The sequence below is a fragment of the Mytilus trossulus genome, chromosome 3 (genome assembly GCF_036588685.1).
Source record: "Mytilus trossulus isolate FHL-02 chromosome 3, PNRI_Mtr1.1.1.hap1, whole genome shotgun sequence".
Lineage (NCBI taxonomy): Eukaryota > Metazoa > Mollusca > Bivalvia > Mytilida > Mytilidae > Mytilus > Mytilus trossulus.
In genome coordinates this window covers 76,484,533-76,494,441 of record NC_086375.1, presented here as the reverse complement: position 1 = coordinate 76,494,441, position 9,909 = coordinate 76,484,533, and positions in this window count along the sequence as shown.

The following is a 9,909-nucleotide window of genomic DNA, read 5'->3' as shown; positions in this document are numbered from 1 at the left end:
GGGATCATAAAAAAAAAAATGCTTTAATAGCAGCTTTTGATTTCACTGAAAGTTTGATCAATTGTTACAAAAACTTAAATTGAGGAATCCCTATCTTATATATAGAAGCAATATTTGTTTATCAGTTATGTATGTATGTATGTATCTGTGTTGTAAGAGAAGTTGCAAAAGGATTGTTTGAAAAGATTGGGAGTAGTGACAAAAATGTATGAGGTTTTAATTGATCTTCGCAGTCTGAATTATGACGTAAATCTGCAGGTTTTTCCTATAGAATTTGATGTTTTGTGTAAATTATAGATAGCTAGTATATTAATCATCTTTTTATATATAATGCAATTGTTTATACTTGTACACCCTTTTTGAAGCTTATTTTTTCTTTTGTCCTGCCACAATTTAAAGTATGGCTAGGGCATAAATATTTCCCCTTGCATTAAATTTTCCTATTTGTTTATATTTAGCACTGTTTAAAGACTTGTATCCTTTGAGTCAACATCTGTAAGACCTAGTCATACCACTTAAACTACAGTAGGGTGGGGTTGTAAGAATGAAAATAAAAAACTACTTTGATCCACTGAATTAAAAAAATTACAACCTTTATATACCTGACACAATATGAGTTTATATGTTGTAGAAGAATATACTTATAAGGCTTTTTCTTTTATTTGATATGGTCTGTAAAATTGTCAACTTTGATGAAATTTGTATTTATCAGGTGTTGACTCAACAATGTATATGTTTAATATTTCATCTTCAAAATCAATGGGGGTTGTATATCAATTACAAAATTCATAATGGTATACCAATCTAATTGATCTGCATCAATTCTCAAATATACTACAAAAAAATCATTCACAGCAATTGTACCAACTAGTGATTTTCATTTCATGCTTAATGCATCACTTGGTTCCTATTCTCCACCTACTGGATGTTTTGGTCATATTGGCCTACATCTTATGCATGTTTGCATAATAGTTTAACTCATATTATACATTTATGATCTATCAGTGTTTATTGATCTGTCCTTCAGTTCTTCTAATTTTTCCTTGAAATGAAGAGGTATTTACCTTTTGCCTATTATTTCCAGTAGAACTGATAATTTTTATGAATCTCAATAAAATGTCAATGTAAACATAGTAGAATCTGTATGGTTTTTTTTTTGGTTTTTTTTTTATTATAAATTTTCTCCTCACTTTTACGCATGAACATCGAAAGCTTCCACAAAAAGTTTGGGTCATTTTACTTGGTGTCAGAATTTTACCTCATCCTTAAACAGAATATAACAGAAAGTTCATAATGAATTCCTTCTGTCATGAGAGGACAATATTTTGTTTTCTATAAATTGGACATTTGTAAGGCTGTATTTTGTTATAGAATATTGCAAATCTGCTATTCTCTATAATTTCATTTAAGATCATTGAAATTTGTTATTGCTTTAATTTTACATAAATAGCCCAGTATTTAGATTTGATTATAAACTCTACCCAGTAAACTTTGTACATTGATATGCTGTTCCCTTAATTTTAATGTAAATGAAAACAAAAATATTATGTACCAGTAATGGCAATTGTAATAAAATCTGGTTTGTAAGCACTGTTTGTGAGACAGATCTGATTTATAGGATGAAAATGTTAAAATAATGTTTAGATCAAGGTTAGTTGCCTCTGTCTGCAAGATGAATGGACATAGAATCACTAGTGTCCCTGTGTCTGTCCATCCATCCTATATTGTAAACATTTTCACATCTACAATTTATTTTCTGTTTATTTCAAAGGTTTATATCAACAGTATCTCAGATGAGTTTGAAAATCAGTGCCAATCAATTGGTAAAAAGAGTTTTGTCCATGGAAATACTGTACACATGTCTGTATGGCCTTCTATAAAGCTCTCTCACTGGGACAATGATTCCTGGATTTTTTTTAATGAAATTCAATGTCTCAATGAGTTCAGTGTTGATCACTTATATTTGAAAGAATTATGATCCTTAAAATATTTGTGCATCTGTCTGTCCCATCTTGTTAGCGTTATAACAGTACAATTCTTTGCCAAATTGTATGAAATTATATCAGAGGTTTATATTTGCAATTTCTTGGATGAGTTCGAAAATCAGTGCTGTTTAACTGTTTTTTAAGGAGTTTTACTGCTTAGAAACAAAATTTCATTGTTAGTGCTCTCAAGCCAACCTTGTCAGATTCTAATAAAATTTATGAGATTTATATCAGCAATGATTAAGATAGAATTAAAAATCAGAACTGATCAATTATTCTGAAAGAAGTTATGCATCTTAGATTTAGAAATTATATTAAAAATTGTATTTCAATTCTTATATGGTATGTATGTAAAAGTAGAATTCCCTCAGAAATAATATTAGAGTTATTGCCAATGTCCATCAGTAGGGGACATTGGATCACTGTTCTTTCATTTGTACAATTGTTACTGTGATCAAATATTAAGTAAATAAAATATAAAATATTCATTCTTTTTTTTATCATTCAATGTAATAGTATTGTACATAATACAGCTCCTTTGAGCCCACTAGTATTAAAAGCTGCCAGAGTACTCTGATTGAGACAAATAATGGATGGAAAGTGATTTTTGGTTGAAAAATAAAATCATTGGTTGGAACATAGTGGTTAATTGCCAGTCCATTAGGAATAAAAAAAGCTGACATTGATAATCTCATTGAGACAACTAAACCAGACATTATGATTGGTAATGAATCATGGTTGCAAAAAGATGTAAGTTCTACTGAGGTTTTCCCACAAAGGTACATTGCATACAGAAAAGACAGCAAAACAGACGCACATGGTGGGGTATTCATACTCATATCTGATAAATATCTCAGCTCAGAGCCACCAGATCTAAAATCTGATGACATTAGTGAACAATTGTGCGTTAAGGTTCAGATTACAGGGTCACCGGATTTATACATAGGTAGTTTTTACAAACCTCCAAATAAAACTGAGGAGGAATATTTATCACACTTAGGAAAATCTATCTCCAGAATAAAGCGTAGTGAAAATTGTCATCTTTGGCTAGGTGGTGATTTTAACCTTGGCGGAATTGATTGGAACAACTACTCTATAAAACAGAAGGCATACAATTCAAAACAATGTCAACAACTTATAGACATATGCCAAGACAACTATTTGGAACAAGTCGTAACAAAACCAACACATTACACAGAAACATCACAGTCCACACTTGATCTCTTTTTTTACTAATAACAGCTCTCTAGTTAATAAAACAAGTCATTCCCGGAATTTCCGATCATGAAATTGTTTATATTGAATCCAACTTAAAACCTAGAAGAGCAAAAAAAAACACCTAGAAAAGTTTTCCTATACAAAAAAGCAAATACTGAACAAATTAAAGAAAAGCTAAATGACATACATCTGAACAATATTACAAACCTAGAAAATCTCACAATGGACGAACTTTGGGATAATTTCAAAACAAAGGTATTAAAAACCATGGAAGAGTCAATCCCTACTAAAATGATTAATAACACCAAACAAAAACTACCATGGATTAATAAAGAAATAAGGTAACTGATTAGAAAAAGGAACAAATTGTTCAAAAAAATGAAACAGACTCGCATAGTAAAATAAATAAACAGTACAGGGAAACAAAAAAACTGCTTCAGAAAGAGACAAGAAAAGCTTACTGGACATATCTTGAAAACATCATTTGATACGACGAGAGCTTACAAACCTCGCAAAAACAAAAACAAAATTGGAATTATATCAGGTCCACCAAAAAAGACAATTCAGGAGTTGCACCAAGATCTGAAGGTATGCTGATAGACGACACAAAACAAAAAGCTGAAATACTCAATAAGCAATACCACTCTGTTTTTTACACCTGAAAATGATAAAGAACAAATACCAACTCTATCGGACAACTACCCATATGTGGCAGAAATACATGTAACACCAAATGGCATAGAAAAACTTTTGAAAAATCTAAAGCTACAGGTCCAGACGAAATACCAGCACGAATTCTTAAACAATTTGCACCAGAATTTGCACCACATCTCGCTTTCATTTTTAACACATCTTTCTTGAAAGGAGATGTACCAACAGACTGAAGACAGACAAATGTGATCCCTATTTTTAAACTAGAGGCTCTAAAGAGCCTGTGTCGCTCACCTTGGTCTATGTGCATATTAAACAAAGGACACAAATGGATTCATGACAAAATTGTATTTTGGTGATGGTGATGTGTTTGAAGTTCTTACTTTACTGAACGTTCTTGCTTCTTACAATTATATCTATAATGAACCTTGCCCATTAGTAACAGAGAAAAATATTTGGTAAAAATTTACATAAATTTACCGAATTAATGAAAATTGTTAAAAATTGACTATAAAGGGCAATAACTCCTTAAGGGGTCAATTGACCATTTAGGTCATGTTGACTTATTTGTAGATCTTACTTTGCTGAACATTATTGCTGTTTACAGTTTATCTCTATCTATAATAGTATTCAAGATAATAACCAAAAACGGCAAAATGTCTTTAAAAATTACCAATTGGAGGGCAGCAAGCCAAAAACCGATTGTCCAATTCATCTCAAAATTTCAGGGCAGATAGATATTGACCTGATAAACATTTTTATCCCATGTCAAATTTCCTCAAAATGCTTTGGTTTTTGAGTTATAAGCCAAAAACTGCATTTTACCCCTATGTTCTAATTTTAGCCGTGGCGGCCATCTTGGTTGGTTGACCGGGTCACGCCACACATTTTTTAAACTAGATACCCCAAAGATGATTGTGGCCAAGTTTGGATTAATTTGGCTCAGTAGTTTCAGAGGAGAAGATTTTTGTAAAAGATTACTTAGATTTATGAAAAATGGTTAAAAATTGACTATAAAGGGCAATAACTCCTAAAGGGGTCAACTGACCATTTCGGTCATGTTGACTTATTTGTAAATCTAACTTTGCTGAACATTATTACTGTTTACAGTTTATCTCTATCTATAATAATATTCAAAATAATAACCAAAAACAGCAAAATTTCCTCAAAATTACCAATTCAGGGGCAGCAACCCAACAACAGGTTAACCGATTCATCTGAAAATTTCAGGGCAGATAGATCTTGACCTGATAAACATTTTAACCCCCATGTCAGATTTCCTCTAAATGCTTTGGTTTTTGAGTTATAAGCCAAAAACTGCATTTTACCCCTATGTTCTATTTTTAGCCGTGGCGGCCATCTTGGTTGGATGACCGGGTCACGCCACACATTTTTTAAACTAGATACACCAATGATGATTGTGGCCAAGTTTGGTTTGATTTGGCCCAGTAGTTTCAGAGGAGAAGATTTTTGTAAAAGCTAACGCCGGACGACGACGGACGACGGACGACGGACGACGGGCGCCGGACGCCAAGTGATGAGAAAAGCTCACTTGGCCCTTTGGGCCAGGTGAGCTAAAAAGGCGAAAAATACCTAGCCAGTAATTACAGACCTGTCTCCCTAACCTGCATTTGCTGCAAACTGCTCGAACACATTGTTGTAAGTAACATACTAAAACATCTGGACACACATAACATCCTTGTGGATAATCAGCATGGCTTCAGATCAAAACGCAGCTGTGAAACACAGCTACTTACTTTAAGTCATGAACTACTTAGTAACCTCCATAATGGTGTATAAATTGATCTTATTATTTTAGACTTTTCCAAGGCATTTGACAAGGTACCTCACAAAAAGTTATTAAGGAAGATGGATAATTATGGCATAAGGGGAAATGCCTGGAATTGGGTATCAGCCTTCCTTAGTAACAGAACGCAACAGGTTGCCCTTGACGGAGAGGTATCTAGTCAAATGCCTGTGGTAAGTGGGGTGCCCCAAGGCTCAGTTTTGGGTCCACTACTTTTTCTCATCTTCATCAATGACCTACCTGCAGCAGTAACATCAAAAACACGCTTGTTTGCAGATGATTGTATCTTATACAGAAACATAACAAATCAACAAGATTGTACCATACTACAAAATGATCTAAACTGCCTAGCCAATTGGGAACAAACTTGGGGTATGCAATTCCAACCAGAAAAATGCAACTCCCTCACTGCGACAAGATCACAGTCACCATTCAAACATGACTATGTATTAAAAGGCCACATCTTAGAATCCGTCAGCACTGCAAAATATCTCGGTATCACTCTTTCTCACGACATGTCTTGGGATACACATATAAATAATATTACTGCAAAAGCAAATAAGATCTTAGGCTTTCTAAAAAGAAACTTAAAAATAAACCAGGAAGAAACTAAAAGTTTGGCATACAAATCCATGGAACGTTCAAATTTAGAATACTGCTCTTAAGTTTGGTCACCTCACACCCCAAAACAAAAAAACAACATTGAAAAAGTACAAAGAAGGGCAGCACGCTATGTCACCAACAGATACCACAACACCAGTAGTGTCACTTCCATGATTGACCATCTTCAATGGAAGTTACTTGAAACTCGCAGAAACATCAATCGAGGCACTATGCTTTACAAAATCTCACACCATCTCATTGCAGTAGACCCAAACCTTTACCTTTTACCACAGCCAGTCACAATACCAGTCAGAAGTCTACTTCGTCAAAATTATCTCCCCATTACGCCAGTTCATTTTCACAATCGTAGAAATGGAAGCCATTGTTGGGATGACGCGCACAGGCACTTGTCTCAAAAAAAAATTCCTATATACCTTAAAATAACACAAGGTACTTAACTAATTTTTTTGAAAAATGACACCCAGTCCCGAATTCCTGTTATTTTTTTTATTTTTCGGTTGTCAAACCTACTTAATCTTAATATGCCGTAAATCTAAATTGATTTATCTACACAATGGTATATGACACGACTATCATTGTTGTCGGGATCATTAGTAGGAGGCCTCAGAAGTCGGTCAACGGGATGTTTTTTTGCATTCGTCTCAAACTTTGGCAACACCCAGCCCGCAGTGATTGATTTATTATAAAAAAAATATTAATATAAATACCGTCAGCTTCCCTCTGACTATGAATTATTATCTTTATTGTAAATTCTTTACAGATTATGTGAAACAAACCCAATTAAGTTTGTTATGAAACCCACGTGTACACAACGACACTAATGTAGAGTTATAAATTGACCAAAATTTCCCACATTTATTTTTAGCCAGACGATTGACCAATGAGAAACCAGTATAAAATTTCATGCGGACTGGGTGTTGCCAAAGTTTGAAACGATTGCAAAAAAACATCCCGTTGACCGACTTCTGAGGCCTGCTACTAATGATCCCGACAACAATGATAGTCGTGTCATATACCATTGTGTAGATAAATCAATTTAGATTTACGGCATATTAAGATTAAGTAGGTTTGACAACCGAGAAATAAAAAAATAAAAAAATAACGGGAATTCGGGACTGGGTGTCATTTTTCAAAAAAATTATACCATTTGATTTTTATGGGGGGGGGGGGGGGGGGGGCTAGGATGAAATTTGAAAAAAAAGGCAGGACAGGATTTTGAGTTAAAAAAAAAGGCAGGATGAGTAACTTGGCCAAAAAAAAAGGCAGGATGACAATTGTTGTAAAAAAGTCAGGATAAGCTAAGAAAAAAAAAGGCAGGACCGAATAGACTGAAAAAAATAAAAAGGCAGGACAGAGATTACAAATAAAAAAAAGGCAGGACACAATTTTTCATCCTAGCCCCCCCATAAAAATCAAATGGTAGCTCCCTAAGTACCTTGTGTTATATTTAATGAATGGCTATTATTTATTTTGATTTTATTGAACCATAAAACTAATTTTTGACTCTTCACATTGAATAATCCGCGAAGCGGATTATGTAAAATGTGAAGAGTCAAAAATTAGTTTTATGGTTCAATAAAATCAAAATAAATCATTGCCATTCATTATAAATAAATTTCTATCAAAAATAAGGCTCAAAGAACTTTTTATATTCTTTATATTAACAATAACAAGCGTACACACATGTTGGCGTATGAATACTCAACGTCAGAGTGGGCGTGTCGCCCTCAAATTTGACAACATTGAAAATAAAACTAATAATTTTAACCAATCAGAAGACAGTAAAAACACCAAATTTATTTATTAAGGTATATAGGGGGGGGGGGGATTGAGACAAGTGCCTGTGATTTCGGAGCACCTGAGATCACCCCTAGTTTATGGTGGGGTTCGTGTTGTTTATTCCGTAGTTTTCTATGTTGTGACATGTGTACTATTGTTTGTCTGTTTGTCTTTTTCATTTTTAGCTATGGCGTCGTCAGTTTGTTTTCGATTTATGAGTTTGGTTATCCCTTTGGTATCTTTCGTCCCTCTTTCATGTCTCTACATGATATTGATATCTTGTCATTGCACAAGGTCATGTTTTTCTCTGACTGCCAATGGCGTCTTTACATTTAATTCATTGGATATGAACTGATTGATATATAAGTTGGAGATGTATGATGTTTCTTTTACTAGTAGTTGCTATTTGATTTGAACCAGTTGCCATTTACTATGAGTTCTCTCTCAGATCTGTACTTAGTTGGGGAGGTTTTTGTTTTCTCATTTGTAATGATCTAATGAGTTGAGCCTTTTTCAACTGACGTTTATAGTTTGTTCTTATGTTTTACTGTTACACAACTGTCCCAGGTAAGGTTTAGGTTTGGCGCCATAAAACTAGTTGAACCTCTCTACAGTCTGTTGAATGTGCTTGTCCCAAGTCGGGAGCCATATCATGTTTGTTTTTCGTTCATTATTTTTTTACATAAATCAGGCCATTCGTTTTCTGTTATGAATCATTTTACATTTATCATTATAGCTTAATATACGCTATGCGAGATGAAAACATGCTCGGCCTGTAGTAATTGTGCTCTACAACTAATCTTTCCATGCTTTGTATTGGTTACTGTCAAAGAACTTATTGTCATGTTTTGCAATAAAACATACGAAAAGGGTGGAATTCATTATTTTGAAGTTTTAAAAATTATTTAGATGTTTTAGAAAAAAACGTTATTAGAAGACAGTTTTTGTTTTTCAACTCTTTACACTACGTTTACACACAATAGATATAGGAAGATGTGGTGTGAGTGCCAATGAGACAACTCTCCATCCAAATATCAATTTAAAAATTAAACCATTATAGGTTAAAGTACGGCCTTCAACACGGAGCCTTGGCTCACACCGAACAACAAGCTATAAAGGGCCCCTAAATTACTAGTGTAAAACCATTCAAACGGGAAAACCAACGGTCTAATCTATATAAGCTTATCAAACAAAAGTTTAATCAATTAAATATTTTAAAACTCTGATTGCAAATTCATTTGCTGCAAAAGGTAAAATTTAGTTAGACTTACTGTGGGTAGGGTATGTGATATGATGAAGGTTATACATTTTCTCCATGACAACACGGTTGTATATTTTGGCAATACCAATTTATCAGTAGGTTGTAGGTATTCTATGGGGATTAGTTTCGCCCTTTTAGGATTGTATGGAACTATAAACGAAAAGGGTAGAATTTGTTCTTACTTTGCAAAAATGTAAAACAATTAGAAAATGTTCAAAATGTTCAAAAATATAAAAATTATATGTGGTAAGATTGTCATTGAGATAACCTTTCCCAAGAGACTAAATGACACAGAAATTAACATCTATAGGTCACCGTACGGCCTTCAAACTATGACTCGGTAAAACCAATATAGTCGGCTATAAAAGGCCCCGAAATGACAAATTTATGTAAATCAATTCAAACTAGAAAACTAATGGTTACATAGGTTGTGAAAAAAAGAATTAAAAGAGTGAAGACATATATGTACTTAGTTGTTTCTGTACTGTAAGGAATCACAGTTTATGGCAAGACTCACAACAGACCCGTCTAAATTCCAATAATTTAAACATTCCTATTTAACCGATATCTTGTTAAAAGTAATA